At 30.8% G+C, this 17,088-nt stretch overlaps 1 protein-coding gene across 3 annotated transcripts in view; it reads left to right on the top strand.

Moving 5' to 3' along the window:
* Positions 1-14,917, top strand: part of LOC143244296 (uncharacterized) — a 51,485-nt gene extending 36,568 nt beyond the window's left edge. The window contains exons 5-6 of one of the 3 annotated variants that reach the window (XR_013025012.1): positions 4,245-4,312; positions 6,846-14,917. The gene's annotated coding sequence lies outside the window, so the exon portion shown is untranslated. Of the gene's footprint in view, positions 1-4,244; positions 4,333-6,845 lie in introns of all 3 variants that reach the window. The other 2 variants (XR_013025011.1, XM_076488688.1) reach the window with 2 other exon arrangements.
* Positions 14,918-17,088: the final 2,171 nt, after the last annotated feature.

The following is a 17,088-nucleotide window of genomic DNA, read 5'->3' as shown; positions in this document are numbered from 1 at the left end:
TGCAAAGCTGAGTCTACATACAATAATGAATTAATCTATTTTTTCCAATAACACTTGCAGCAATCTAAATTTGCTTTAAAACAAGTTTTAGGACTAAGTACACAAACTCTTGAAATGTATGCCTAATATGCTAATAATATTTAACAGAAATTTTCTTCATTGATAAATGCTGGATAGCTTACTGATCAACTTACAGAAGGATCTTGTACCAAATAACTTTACTCAGTTATCCTTGATCAACAACTACTCAATTATTCACACATGAAATACTTCACTTTCTTACTTTTCATTTAATACTTAAAAGAAGTTTTGTTTAGCTGGACAGTAGTTTATCTCAAACTTATAAACAATGCGCACATGTCTAGGTATTAGTTGAAGCCACTAGTATTCTTCACTGTTCTTCACATCATCATGAACTTTCTAGATATTCTAGGGGTACTTTTATAAAGTTATTTGATCTTATCTGCCCTTTAGCAGACATTTAAGTTAAAACAATGAAAATGTAACATACTGTAATGTGAACACAACTTTATATAGCAGTGAAACATGAATACTTCATCCGCATCTTCACTTTATAAAGGGGAATAAACTTAACAGCACTTTTGACCTTCACCTGTTAGAAGTAGAAGAGAATACAATTATCTCGGGTATAAAATAAGTCATTACTTTGTATGTGAAAATATTCAAGTATGAAATGAGCCACCAATTTATTTTTAATTGACAATATTTTCATTTAACACATCTTCATATTTATAGTACATTTTTGAGTGTTTATTTGTAATTGCACATTACGCCCAAAAAAATCAGTTATGTGTGTGTAGGAACCATGCCAGGAAAATCTTTACAGTATTTTATGGGAAATTAGTAAAGTTATCCAGTAAAAATTTTGCTGTACATAGACTGTATTTTTTTTTTTCAATTAAACATTATTACACTGAACTGTAGCATAACATTATTAAAATGGAGTTTGTTATTATTCTTGCATTCTATAAAATTTAGAATTAAGTTACTTTAATTTCATTTCAATTTCCAATCATAATCTGAAGATTATGATGGAGATTGCCTAAGATAGTATCATGAAAAATCATGGCAAGGTGGGTTAAGGTGTTTGACTCGTAATCTGAGGGTCACAGGTTCGAATCCCGGTTGCACCAAACATGCCCGTCCTTTCAGCCGTGGAGGGGTATTATTATGTTACGATCAATCCCACTATTCATTGGTAAAAGAGTAGCCCAAGAGTTGATGGTTGATAACTACCTGCCTTCCCTCTAGTCTTACACTGCTAAATTAGGGATGGCTAGTGCAGATAGCCCTTGAGTAGCTTTGTGCAAAATTCAAATGAAAAAAAAAGCATAAAAACCATTGGGTATATCCAATTTATCAGATATAATCCAAAAAAACAGATGAGTAACCAATTAGCAGTCATGGAAAATTAATTAAGGGTGCAGAGTTGAGTGCTTATAACCACAACACCTCAACTCTTACTGTTTTGAAATTTTCTTATATTAGGTTCATTATTGTTCTATAGCGTTGATTTTCATCAGCTATTAACAATCAATGTAAATAATGTTTTTCAGCTATTCCTTATACAGACTTTGCAGCTAATAACCTAATATACTTGAAGTGTTTGAATAAAAAGTCGCATTTAGTTATCCATTATTATTTATCAGGTTAACTGTGCATTTATTTATTTATGAATTTCTTATCCTCAACACATTGTTCTGAAGAAAAGATGACTTCCAATGTTATAATTCAGTTGTTTGCTAACCGTGATGTTGAAATAATCAAGAAGCTTCATTTAATACTTAAGAGTACGAAATAGAAGTAATCAGTTTGTGAAGAGACTTAGAAACCAGTGAAGTATTTAGTAAGTAATTCAGTTCAGTGCTTGTAGTGAAAATTATTATCTATTGAGTGTATTGATAAGTTATTCAAGAAATTCTGCATTTTTTTTTTAAAGTTAGGAACCCATTAGTTTGAAGTTTACATTGAAAAGTGACTGTGAACTTTGGTCTGCAATTATGAGTGAAGATGGCTTTAGTAAATATTTACTGAACAAATAAATTAATGTGCTGGATCTTGCTTGGCATCTACTAAATAATCTAAAAGAATTTGGAAAACCAAAGAACAATTGAGATTTATGGGCATGCCATGTGTTTTGTTGTTGCTTTAGTTATTTAATACTTTTTATTTGTTTCATTTCATGAGTTGGTATGTAGTCGTAGTATAAACAGCTGGTCCATCAAGTAATTGTGGTTCCCTTTTTCTACTTCTTTTGTTTCTTTTTTGATGTTTTTTATAATATTTGTTCTGTGTGAGTGGATATAGTAGTAATATAGAGTAAACAGGCAGAGAGGATTAGCAAATTTAAATCTGTTGCTGGTATTTACTTCCATTCACTTAAACATCTCACCTCTACCTAACACAAGAACCACTTTGATAACATTTGAGTAACTTACTGAAGCTATGCTTAATAGCAACATTAGTGTCTTCTCGGGGCTTTCAGTCTTGACTTGCTATATTTCAGGCTTTATGACATAAAGAATCATTGGTTAAATTCAAACTAAGCAACACTTTTTATAGAAACTCTATTTATTAGGACAATAAATTTGTACTGTTACTACTGTACTCTGGTACACTAATAGATTGTAGATCCAGTATAGTTTTCCAGTTTTGTCATTGAAAAATGTATCAAGTACCAGGTGGCATGTTCTGTAGAGTTCTCACCTCTCAGCTAGATTATGAAAATGATTTTGTTGAAACATTGAATAACATTTAATTTTGCTGGGAAAACAAGGGCCACAATGTCTTTAGTCAAATGATTCTTCAATTTGTTAATCCAAAGATGAGTTTACAATGTAGTACACATATAAATATTTCAGCACCAGTTTGGAGTGTAATGGTTCCAAAGCTCTTTCAGTCATTGATTTCGTGATCAAACTATTGTCCTAATTTTTATAATCAAGTTGAAATCACACAATCAGTGAGCATCGACTAATAGTTTCATAAGCAAGGAAAACCACTTTTACAATCAGTAAACTGATAGATCATTGACTGTACTATCAATAATCAAGTAGATGTCATAAAATATAGTTCATACATTCAGGTAAACATCACTAAGGAACAGTACTTCCTTTCAGTCATTGTTTGAACCAATGATAGTTTTAGGTCTCATGCAAGTGGTGACTGCACAATGTAATACATAGGTGGTACCTACATCATCACTCACTGGCATGTAAAGCAAGGGTTCCAACACCCTTTCATTGGAGATTGATGTTGGCATCCTGCTCACTGGTCAGAGCCGATAGTTATTTCCATTTCTAGTAATACATCATGTAGTTAATCAAGTTACCAAACAAGTAATAAGTTGCTGTCACTGAATTGTGTCTGTATTGATAACACAATAATTAAACAACAACCCCAAGTGTGTCAGCAGCCATGTGTGTTCTTTCAGACATGAAGCAGTGAATACAGCCCAAGTAATACCCTTTTGGTTACTTGCACATTGTTCACTGTGCCTACAATAATTCCACTGTCTAACTGGATAGCTGACAACCTTTAGGTACAAAGCAGCAGAGGGACTTCATCTCGTGTTAGATATGCCATTGTTCAAACCAATGCTACTTGCTTTCTGCAAGGAAACAATTTGTGTTGTGTAGTTTTTATAACTGTTTCATAGCAACAGTGTATTATTCTTCATCCAGATTAAACCATAGAACACCATCTATGACCATGGAAGAATTTATCCCCACAACCTCTAAATGCACACACTTGCAAAAGAAATTATTGTTTCTGTGCTTGTTCTGGTCAACATTGGAGACTTTCCCACAGATTGTCAGATCACTTGTTGCATTGACAGACAAGTTCCACAGTGGTCAATCCATAGGATACCAATTCCAGATCTGAAAATACTTACTGTGAGTGACATCTCTTGAATTTATCCAGATAAATCAACTGATTCTTCAAGGGATCATTGTTCATATACAGTTGTCTTCCAGTATTTTTTTGGACCATCTATACTCAGAAACAGTCTGTGTTCCATCCATTCTAGGTAGTGACCTTCCTGAAACAATTTGGGAGATCTAGACCAATTTAGGTCTTCTTTTTATCACTCCACTGAACAAATGGGGTCATGAAATGTTTGAATGAGGTCAAATGGCTCATGTACCCAGTGTTTATTTGACTATTCAGCATCACTCAGAGAAACCTATGGTGCTAATAACCAAAGTATCTCTCTCTTACAGGATCTGTACCACTATGCCAGATGGAGAGACTGATGATGTCATCCACTGTGGGTGGAAGCTCTTAATAGGTAATATGACACCCAGACAGGTAATTGGTCCCTTGTAGAGCTATGGAGTGATGAGATAGTCAGTGTGACCTATCTTATAGCTCTACATGACTCAGGTATTGCAAGCCATTGTTGAGACTGCAGGGAATTTTAACTTCTGAAAGGGACCCCTCCCAAGATTTATGGCCCTCTATTGTGGGTGCCCTTTGTCTTACCTGTCAGGGAAAGAAATTTAACTGGTAGTATTCATTCCCCAGCAGCATATCCAGCCTCTATCTCCATGATCTACTTCCAAAATCTGTTATATGAAAAAACAGAAGAAAAATCAGTAAGCATACTTGCACAAACAGGATCACAGTTGATTATCTACTAAATGGTGATTAACCCTTAAACCTTCTATCTGTCAGGACTGAACTCTGCAGAACTAAAAACATGCTGATCTCAAAATCAAAACCTTACCCAAAGATTTCAAAGTAAAACTTAATCAAGAAGGTGCATTTCAATTAAGTTTTTTTTTTTTTTAACCAATAGTATCACCTTGTGACCCTTGTTCACTCATAGCATTCACTGGCCAGCAAAGGATATTACTGTCATCGACTTGTTCAAAATGGATGTGCAATGTTATTGCAATATCCTTTGTAGCAGAATAAATGTTATCTGCTGTTAGAACCAAAGAAACAAAGCAACTTCCACAGTTTTCTGGACTTTTATTAATTTCAAGACTGAATAGAAACTCATGAAAATTATATAATTTTCTAATTCATTAAAAGCAGATAGAAAATAGGCCTACATATCACATCTTGGCCTTGTCACATGTTTATAGATTTCTTTGTAAAAGTCATAACATTGTTTTTCACTTAGTATACACTTCACGGTGTTACTGTTAATGAACATAAGTGCTTCTTTGTCATGGCTTCTTAATGGACTTTTTGGGATTCCAGAAAATGCAAGAGTTCAGCATATTTTAATACATAAATACATACAAGTCATGTAATTGGAATCCATCTGTATCATATTTCTTTATTAGTATAGTGGGTTTCTTAAAAACACACTGCATTGTTTTTAACTAGTGAGCAAGACTAGGTACATACTGCTGGTACTATTGCAGTAGTGTAATAAATGCTGTGACAGGATCTTTACACTAGAAGAGTTCCATGGATTCAAAAAAGTTGAGAACCACTGATGTACAGCAATTACAGTCAATCAGTCTGTTATATTATTGGAAGCTATGTTTTCATTTGTTTGAATTTAAATGTTAGGTTGAGCATGCATGATATTAATGTCAAGTAACTTCATGAAAGTAATTGTAGAATACTTAGAAAGTTCACGATGACCATGACATCATAAGTCCAGTAACTTCAATTAATATCTAGATGTAGGTGCATTAGTTGTAAGTATCAGTGAGTAGTTACTTATTGATAATGTAAGAGTTAAATATTAATGAGTAATACATGAAAATTCAGTTAAATTAGTGAATAATCACATATATTAAGTGTTTATAATATATTAAGTTGATCAACCAATTAGCTGTGAAACTGTAGAAGGAGGTTTATTTGTTAGTTAGATGTAGAACCGTTAGTCAAAAATTTCTGTTTAAATGTTAGTGTATTGGGCCTACAGGTTGAACTAGTATCAAATATTAAAAAGGAAATAAATTAATTTGTTTTTACATGGACTGAATATTGCATTATTTTCACCAAATAACTGAAAAGTACTTATACAGTGATAGAATATATTACAACAATATATTGATTCAATTTGATCTGTAAATTTTGTTTCAAATACACTTCTTATAGTTTTACTAAATATATATTTGGAATAATAGATGAGTGTCATAAGTGATATTTAGTTATATTATGGAGACTTGTGCATGTAATTTAAGGACACTAATTTAAGGATATTCACTATGTCAAACTCTTAAAAGTAAAATGAAACACAGTCATTTCTTACCATTTAAATAATTATTAAACCTTTCCTTAAATTTACTCCATTTACCATATCTGAAGGCAACATTTTCCTAAGGCTAACTATCCTGTTAGAAAAGTAAAGCTGTTTAAGCTGAAAATGACTCTTATCCTGATACGATTTATATTTGCTTCTCCTAGTCTTACCATTTTTGCCATTAGATACAAAAAAGGTGATACATCAACATTATCAATTTGCTTAACAACCTTAAACATCACAATCAGATTCCCTCTAGCTGTTTTTTTTTTTATCTTGGGTATTATTGTAGTAGTATCCTTCTAAACCCTTTTCCAACAATCCGGTGTCCATTCTAAGGTAAGAGGCCCAAGAATGAATACAGTACTCTAAATGTGGTCTTACTAATGTTATAATCTATTTAGACTTGTATTCAGTATTCCTGTAGATACAACCTAAAATCCTATTTGCTCTGCTAGCAACAAGCAGATGCAATAAATAATAATATTTATAATATATGCATGTGTAAAAATCAGATTTTAAGTCTGTAATATTGTTTTGATTTAAAATAGAAATTTATTAGTTTGAGTAGCAATACATAAAAAATTATATTTGTTTATTTTCTTTCTGAAAGGTTAGAACATGGGAGACAGTGATTATTCAGTATTAGTCCTTTGGAAAAACAGAAGAAAAGAAGCTTGAATTGACACATTAGTATGGTGACTACATGCTATTTCTAAGTCTGTAGTTTGAAAATTGTAATTGTGTGTAACATTATGAAATTGTTTATAACATTACGCTTCAGTATCAGTATTTTACTAAAAATATTAACATCTGCATTGTATGTTATTATGCAATTGTGAAGTAATTAGTAACAGTATTGTACACTTTGAAATTATTTCTTACATGTTGTTTGTATTTGTAATATCAATGGATTAACAGCTTAAGGTTCTATACTTTGATTAACACTATTCACATTTTGATACTTTATAAATATTTGTAATATTGTTATTACATAATGCAAAATTTTTATTTAATTTCCCTTTGATGGAACTTCTAATTACTTGTAGTACTCTCTACTCTTTAACTTAATTTGTTGAAAGGAAGGGCTTTAGATGCTTATCAATAAATTTCTTGTGCAAAAAATTGTGAACTAGAAATTAGAAAAAGTCGTATCTAGACAGCTGAATAATTGTTTGTAATCTGAACTATTTTAAAATAGTGAAATTATTCTATTTTTATTTGCTTATTCATGATTTTAATGTATATGTAAAACATTAATTATACTATATAATTTCAAATTTAGTAGATTAAAAGTGAGCTTATGCCTTAAAAAAAAAACTAGTCTCCTGGAAATGACACTATTATAACCACAGGTATGTCTAATAATAATATATAGAGAAATTTGATTATGTATAGATGATTCAAATTATTGTAGTAAGATGAGCTTGAATATAAGGTGACCCCTATTTTCAGAAACCATGGGAAAGAAAAAAATATTGAGTGTCATAATGCCCTTTTTTAGGTTCACAAAATTGATACTGTAACTGAACAGTCTGCAGGTAGATTAGTTACAAAAATAATCAACATGTGTCACACATTTATAGATGGATGCTATTTAGATATTCAGGAAGGCAGTAGGCTAGAGTGAGGGAAGGTGCCTGTGATTGGCTGCAATTAGAATGCAACTATGAATTTTACAGCATAATTATTAATAAAAAAACCAAAAAAAACATTGAATTATAATCAGGCCAGTATGGTGTTTGAAATACCATATTAAAAACTTAGTAACACAAAAGTAAATAAACATTAAAGTAAGGTGTGAGGTTTCTGCTTGGGTCTGTTGGTATAAAACAAAACAAATTTGTGTTACTTTTATAACACATTTTAAAATATCTGCTGTTGTTTGTTTTTATAAGTATCTTAGGAATTCAAAATCTATGAAAATATTAGATGTGTGAAACTGCTCAATAGTTTTTATTGCAGTATATGTGTGTGCAGTGGTAATCCAAAAGTTTATTTAAAATTTATTTAGTAAATAAAACTTCAGTTATGGGTCTAACAAAGTTTTTTTTATATATTGTGCAGATTGTTATTATATTCAGAAATTTATAATCATTTTTATTTTTCATGATTGAAAAATTTATGATGATGCTTTAAAAAATAGTTTAATGTGAAAACTAAATTTGTTTACTTGCACCATTAATAGTGTTATAGCCAAGTAAAGAAATGACCAATTTATCAGTTGTTCATTTATTTATTTTTTAATATCAAGAAACCATTCAATTTTGTAAATCTGATAATTGTACCAGTGGGCTTCAATGTGTTATTAATCGCCACTCTGCTACCAATCTATTAAATTATATATCATTATATAAGATTATATATTCAAATTTATATATCATTATTGTGATTCATGCTGTTTCTTAAAGATCATCAACTTGTTAATTACCAATTTGTAGTTTTAGTTTTTACATTAATTGTCCATACAACATTGTTATACTTTTAAGTATTAATTTGAAAATATATATTGTATTGGAAGGAAGTATTCGTGAGAAATACTATATGAATGATATGGATTGGTTAAATGTTTTGAATTTTTCCTGACACTATTTTATTAAAACCAATGGTGCTCACATATCTGTTATTTAGAATGTACCACAGAACATGATTGTAGATATTTGATTACTGATGGTTTTAGCTCATAAATTCAAATTCTAATAGGACTAATTAGCACTTGATATACACTGGTTTTTATTCTTGCAAAAATATTTATCTAGACTTATAAATGTGTAAAGAGCCATTTATGGTTGCATTTGAAGCTGATAAATACTGCTTGATACAATTATTGATGTTATTATTTACAAAATTTAGTCATTTATCTTAACATGAAACATACTGCATTTTCAATTCAAATAAAAATTTAACAGATAATTGTAATAAATATACAGCTTGATGTGTGGTAACGAAATCATTGTTTTGAAGAACTTTTTAGATTGTTTGTATTGTGTAGTTTGTAAAATTATTTTACTGAGAAAATGCTTAATGAATTGTTATATTTCAGTGAGTTGTAACTGTTAATTTGTCTTTCTTCAAATTCTAAGTTTTTCAGTCATTTCTTAAAAACTCTATCACAATTTGTTCATAAGGTTGTATTCATTGTTCAAAAAAAGAATAGTAGTAAGACTATACATTCATCAGAACTCCCACTTATACAACTATACTGAAATACATACACAATGCCTGAGAACTACTTAAGTACACATACACACACTGCTGATATGTATTGTCATTCATACTCATATTTTAATTGACATAGAGAGAGACAAAGATAGCTATATTATTCATAATTATTCTGTTTCATGCTGATCAAAATTTTCAGTATTATGTTCTCCATGACTGAATGGTGGTCAGTCTTTCAACTGTGATGATTATTGATGAAAATGTTGTGTTTGATTTCATAAATTCGATCATTTTAGGTCCTTCTGATGGTTTATTGGTAAAATGTTAAGACAGTCATGTTAGTTTTATTGTTGTAAGCATCTTTCTTAGAAATTGTTTTCATTAAATATTTGTGTTATCAGTGTTCACTTTTATTGCAAATTCCTGTTCTCCTATATATGTATTCAAACTTTTTGTAATGTAGTGATGTAGCTAACTGGGGGTGATGAAGCATTGTACTGCATTATCATGCTCACTTGAACTCCATAGAAAATTCACATGCATAAAGCAGCACTGAGATGCAATTTGGTCACAACAGAAAGTTTATTGACTCAGCCAGACACAAAAGTGAACTTTTTCTGATGTTTTCTGTCCCTTATGTTGGATTTTATTCATTTTGTTCTTGTACAAAGTACAATTAAAAAAAAAAAAGGACAAAGAGTTATCTTTGTGGGATTCAAATTTTCAAGTTCATAGGTAGGGAATTTACTGATGATTCTGGGCAGGGATCAGAGTCAACATTATGTATGTAGTGTTGGCACGGATAATTGTATAGTAGGCTAAAATGATATTTTGAGTAAGGATGTGTTACAGGGAGCTGGTTATCCATTGGACAACACAGGAATTTAAATTGTCTTGGACTACCATTAAAATTGAACCTTGAAAGGATGTGTTAACAGGTTAGAAGTGTTTTTCTTCTGAAGTAGATATAGTCTGCTCACAGTATTTACACTTTACTTTGATATGACCAGATCTATCAGTATGAAGTGCTCATGTACCACTGAAAGCAGTTTGGTAGCCATCTCTTAAGTGATTGGCTGGATTAATAACCATGTAATATAATAACTTTTAAACTGGTTGGAGAGTATTAGCCTGATTGAATGCACTGCAGATGTAATAATGACAGTTTAAAAATTAGATGGTTACAAAAGTTGACATTTACTCGTACAGTATTAAGTATTCACTAAATTATTCATCGAATACAGCTACTATGTCATTGTATTTGAATATGATTAATTACATTTTTCTACAAAAATATTTGAACACAAATACAAGTACTTCCAAAGCTGTATTCAAATGCATTTTGAATACTAATACTGGATAAAAATACTCGATAGCTGATATATATACTACACTAGCCTATTGTAAAATAGCATCAGAGTTGACCATTCCACTTTCTTAAACCAAGCACTACATGCAATAGATAAGTAGTTGTTTTTTTCCATTTTTTGTGAAACAAGGGTTTTATTGAATGGAGCATAAAGTTTAAATTGAAAACAATTAAAGTTTCTAGTAACTATAATTATCTTATTAAGTATTTCCACATTTGAGGGACTTTAGAATTTCCTGGCTTTTCCCTGACCAAACTGAGATCTCCCTTTACAACCATACATTCTTCCCTTTTATGTATTGTGTGTGCTTTTTTTTGTTTTGGTTTTATATAAAATACATTACAAAATTGATTTTAAAATATTTGATGAGATATTCATAAACAGATCATAAGGATACAAGAAATCAGTATTTTAACTTCTTTTCGAGAACTTCTGTTTCCTTTTTGGGCATCTTATACCCCTTCTGCCATTTCTTTCCTCTCAGTGCGTTTGCATGATGAAGTCCCAGTCTTTTTTTTTTGTATGCTTGCTGTGAAAAACATCTGCCTTATTTAGTAACTTATTTCCCTCTGTTTCAAGTTCTGACTTCATGTTTTTCTTTAACTCTAATGACATTTGTTTCTTTATGATTTCAGTAGCAATTGCTTCTTTATCTTTCTTCTGATCACTGAGGTAAGCAAAGTATCTCTTCCTTAAGAGCCTACATGATTCAAGCACCTCCTTTGTAACGCATATCTCGTGAATATTCTTTCCTTTTAGCTTCAAACTATCATACAATGATCAGCACAAATATGCTTTGCCCATGTTGCAAGTTACAATATGCTTTGCCACACAGTTGTAAAATGGTGAGTCTTTAAGCTAGTTATAATTAATTACAGTCAGCTTACTCATGGTGCTTGTTAAAACTTCTACACTCACCATCTACTAAAATGTATTATGACTCTGAAATACCACTCTAAACATGATTACAGACTTGCATTGCATATAATTTTGAAGTAGAGAAACCATTTTAGTATATTTTATTGAATTATATGTCTACCTTTTAATTCCAGTTAAAAGTATAAACATCTACCAGGCTCCAACTGAAATCATAAACATGGTATTTGTCAGTGTCACTAGAATAATTCTTTCTAGAAGTACATGTAACAGTATCTGAATAGAATGTAGACTCTTTTCATGCTAAAATCAATAGTGCATAACATGCAAATACACACTTAGAGTGGTGAAAGTGTATATATGGAGACAAGGGTCACTAATCTTTTCAGGCATAGAATACACTACCAAATCTGTGCAAGTAACACATACATGCAATGATATATATTTCTAAAAGTAAAAGTTAAGTATGATCCATTCCTATTTTGATTCTGTTCCAAAATAAAATTTGTTTTCAGAGTGACAACATAAAAGACTGACATAGTTATTGTCTATTTATTTTATGAATTTTTTTGCTTTTCTCTTCTGTACATAATCAGGACATACCCAATTTTTGACTATTTTATGGATTGTTCTCTTCCATGACATTTCCTTTTTTTTTCCATTTTTCTCTGACTTTTCCTTGACCTATGGATCTACTTAAATAATAATAAAAAAAAAAAACGATCTGTTATTCCAGAAAAAATTGTTTTTATTCAAGCCAACATTTTATTCATTACAGTTTTATTGGGGTAAAGAAGACATTTGTTAACTTATTTTGGGCTTACACAAAATATTTCAAAATAATATAACTATGGGTAACAATATGACCTACACATAAGACTGTATAAAATGTCACTATTATAAAATTATATTGTTGTATGTAAAGTGAATATAAAGGAATGGGACATCAGTTGTGAAATGAAAAATACATGCAAAATAATATTATTAGTTATTTGCAAATAGTTATATCACCTCCAGTAATAGGGCAGATTTGTTTTGTTTTTTTAAAACAATAAATACAATCTCTAGTTTGCACTACAAACTTGAAACTTTCATGTTATCTTACTTAATTTGTTTCATAGTTGTTGAACATTTTTTCTTAGATCCAAATGGAACAAAGGTTACCTGAAAGAGCCACCTGTTTTAACCACTCTCACAATAATGTGCTATCTGTCAGTCAGTCTGCAGACACTAAAATGATGTCACATGAAAGATGCTGAACATTGCAATTTGTACTGTTGTGATGTCAGCATTCTGCCCCTAACAGGTTACAACACAGTATGACATAAGAACTTAAGTACTCTTAATTTTGATTTTATTTAGTCTTCAAACAGAACATTTTATGGACACTGAAGAGGTACATCTAGTATATACTTTTAAATCAAATTATGTTATATTTTATTATTTTTGAATGCATATTATTTTAAAGAAAATTTGTTGTTCTGTTTTATTATGTAGCTTACAAGGAGGTCAGAGTTACCATTTCCAAAGTGGAGTAAAAATACATTTTTATCAAGTACATTTTCCAGCAGATTATCAACACTATTTTATGGATTATTAAAAGACTAAGGAGTTAGTAAACTTCTATAGGTATTAAGGTAGATTCTTCTGTAAAAAAAATAATTCCATGACAGTTTATCATTTGTAGAACTTTAGGCAGAAATAAGAAAATGAATGGATGAAAGTTAAGTATGTATAATTCCATTTACTAGATCTAGTGAATTTTCATTATGATTTATACTTTCACAAATGTTATTAGTACTTAAGTGGGAAAATTAAATAACTTTATAGTTTTGTTTATCATGGCAAAACCTCTTTAATTAAAAGTGTAATTCTAGATGGGTCATTTTTTAAGTAATGATTGGTTCCAGCTCTTGTAATTTATTCCTTTGCATAGAATATTAAAACAATCCAAAGTATGTATTTAAATTGTTTTCATCATATTGACAAGAATGGCTCAAGCCTTTCTGTAATGATAATGGAGAATAATCTTTAGGTTATCACACGTTCTTGTAATTCAAAGGGTTGTTCTTCGTTGTATAGAAAATGTTAATAATTTGTCATGGTTAAAAGGAGTTCATGTGCTGAATTAAACTTCTTATCACTGAAATCTTTCCATTTGTAATGTAGATTGAACAAATAATATTACATTATGGCTGAGGTGATTGTGTGATGTTGTCCTTTGTATGCTTTTCGATTTTGATAAGTGTACTATTTTCTGCTTGCTCATATATATGTTTTTGTATGATGAGAAATTCTTACTTGACTGCAGACAACATAATCTTATCTGTCAAATTCCACATCAATATTGTACACTTGGAACTGTAGAATGTATCTTTGTTAGATTATATTTATATAAAAAAAATTCACTTTTTTCTATTATGTGCAAAATCAACTGAAAACTAATAGTTATGACAGACATAAATTGTGACTTCTGAGTGTTGTTCTACAGTAAAAATATTTGTGTAATACATCTTTTGTGAGACAACAAAAAGTAGTGCAAGAAGCCTGGTCTTGTTTTGCCTAAATCGTTTTAGAGTCACTGATAAGAGATGAAATCCTGTGAAATAGTAACAGATCTGAAGAGTCTGGACTTCATGATTATTAACTGCTGAAGTCATTGTTTTAGTTTTAAGAAACAGAAGTTAATATATCTTGCATCTTTTTTAATAGCTAAATAACAAAGTGAAACATCATACAATTATCAGGATAGCTTCAAATTAAAAAGTGTGAAAACATGTATTCAGTATTAAAAACAATGCACCATCCTGTTTCATCTTCATAACCTGCTAAATATATATAGCAGGTTTTATCAAGTTCACTGTTTGATAAAATTAACATAGCAATAACCAGTTGTCTATTTACTTTAAGATATTCTGCTCCTGTTTGTGATTATATCAAATTTTTATTTTGTGTGTGCCTTGTAGTCTTTGGTATGTTAGTTATGTATGTATATGTAATTTCCTTCACAGCTTTTTTAAAACATGCTCACTTAAGTGTTGCTTGTACTGATAATGTTTATGAAAACTCGTATACCCTCTGTTATGATGGCATAACGTTTCTGGGTATCTATGATGTTAAAAAAATATGTAATTTTTTTATATGTATTATTTAAGAATATAAAAAAGATGTAATTTTGTTTATATGTATTATTTAAGAATATATACATTAACTCTCCATGTAATTAATTTGTAAAATTTGATGGATAAATAAAATTTTATTTGTGAAAATACAAAAATATAGGTGTATTGTTGAAGATTACTACCAGCAGATTAAACTCTTTATTGTGATGTCAGAAGTAAGCATTCACATGGAAAATTTAATGATTGCTTTGAAAGCAGATCACAGTTTGGTCATGTTTGGTTTGGTTTAAGGTTTTATTGTTGAAGTAAGTATTCTAGTACTGTTTCTCAAGACGTAGTAAGTAAAACATCCAATTTATCTACTTATTCAATATGCATTTCAACTTTTTTTCTTGTTTTTGTTCTAAAAACTTTAACAAATTCATAATAAAGTTTGAAACATATAGTGGTGGTGTTCTTAATGAAATTTATACAACTCAAACCAAGTTCACTAATATAATAAACTTTTTATGTAGTAATTCACTACATTCAATGAAGCACTCATATGCATGGTGACTAAATAGAAAGAGGGACTTAGTAATTCCCATAATGATGTTCTGTCTTAAGAACAAATCCTGAAATACGCTTAAAATTGGAAACATTACCTGCTAAGTGATATATCCACACAGTACATCTATCTTCTACATAACAAGTTTTCCATCATATTAAAAACTGAAAACCAAACAAGATGTAACTAGAAGTCAAAGTAACCTTAAATATATTTGTGTGGCAATACCCGATAAACACACCAGAAAAACAAGGATTGTTTGTTCTAAGATACATATTTAAAAAAACCCAACATGAATTGAATTTGGATAATGTGTAAAAATAGACTTGTACTAAATTATGCACCTGTTAAAGTAAGAACAAATTTTTTTATGTAATATTTATTTATTGTTATTTATGTTTTAACAAAAGTAACTAAAATGTAAAATTAAAAAATAATTAGGTTACATAAGAAAAAAAAACAATCTGAGGAATGCACAGAAGTTACTGTCCTTGTCAGCTAACATAACTTGATACATTTACCATTATTAGTGCTTTGCTTATGTTGCGTGATTTATTGATTTGTTAAACTATTTATATTCATTCAAGGTTCAATAATATTAAATGAAGACAAATTTTTAAGAGGTCTGTTACAATCTACACCGGGCATGGCATGGCCAAGCGCGTAAGGCGTGCGACTCGTAAACATGCTCGCCCTCCCAGCCGTGGGGGTGTATAATGTGACGGTCAATCCCACTATTCGTTAGTAAAAGAGTAGCCCAAGAGTTGGCGGTGGGTGGTGATGACTAGCTGCCTTCCCTCTAGTCTTACACTGCTAAATTAGGGACGGCTAGCACAGATAGCCCTCGAGTAGCTTTGTGCGAAATTCCAAAACAAACAAACAATCTACACTTGTGCTTTAAAAAAATATTTTAATTTTTTTTTCATAATTTTTCTACTTTTACTCCAGATAATTTTGATACAGATAATGATAGAGAAAATAAGAGGTAAAACTTTTTTTTTTTCCAAAACATTTGATATTTATTTAAGAGATTTTACAGGTTATACAAATGAAATACATTTTTTATACATTAAAAGTTAAATGATAACATGAATGTTATTTCTGCTTCTACATAATGAAACCTTTTAATGACCAATTGTAGCTTATCTCGTGGTTCTAAGATGTTAGGCTTGGTGGATTGGGCACTTGACTCGCAATGTGTGGGTCGAAATTTCTATCCTCGAACATGCTCACTCATTCTACCGTGGGGGCATTATAATATAACAGTCGATATGGGATGCCAAAAGGAAAGATCTCTGGACATAGCACTCTATTAGCGTAATTGACTCATCCAACGTACCCGGAGGCATAGACCTACGAGTCGGATAGTCGTTAAAAAGTCTAATGAAGGGGTCCGATAACATGCCATAAGTGGCGATAGGATTCCACTGGTAGAGAGTTTGGCACAGGATGTTTCATGTTAAAGCACGCCCTGCTGTTACCAGTACACACCCCAGGGTGAGCCTAGTAGCACCCGTGTTTGATTTTGAGAACCACCCTCTACTGTTGCAGCCCAGACACAATTGCGTCATGGGGTAGTTCGTAAAGCGTGGAACATGGTGTTAACCAGTGATGACAAGAAAACACGCTTGTAGAGAAAAATAAATATGTAAAAATGACTCATTTGGTTTGAGAAAAAATTTTATGTGGAGGAGTGAACCTAACGATGACCGAAGAAGGTCGAAACGTTGTTAGCTCCTTTTCATAAAAATTTTTTTTTCTCAACCCAAACGACCCGTT

This window comes from Tachypleus tridentatus, chromosome 2, assembly GCF_004210375.1.
Source record: "Tachypleus tridentatus isolate NWPU-2018 chromosome 2, ASM421037v1, whole genome shotgun sequence".
In the NCBI taxonomy this organism is placed as follows: domain Eukaryota; kingdom Metazoa; phylum Arthropoda; class Merostomata; order Xiphosura; family Limulidae; genus Tachypleus; species Tachypleus tridentatus.
The sequence above is the reverse complement of the archived record's forward strand: the minus strand, read 5'-3'. Positions and strand labels throughout refer to the sequence as shown.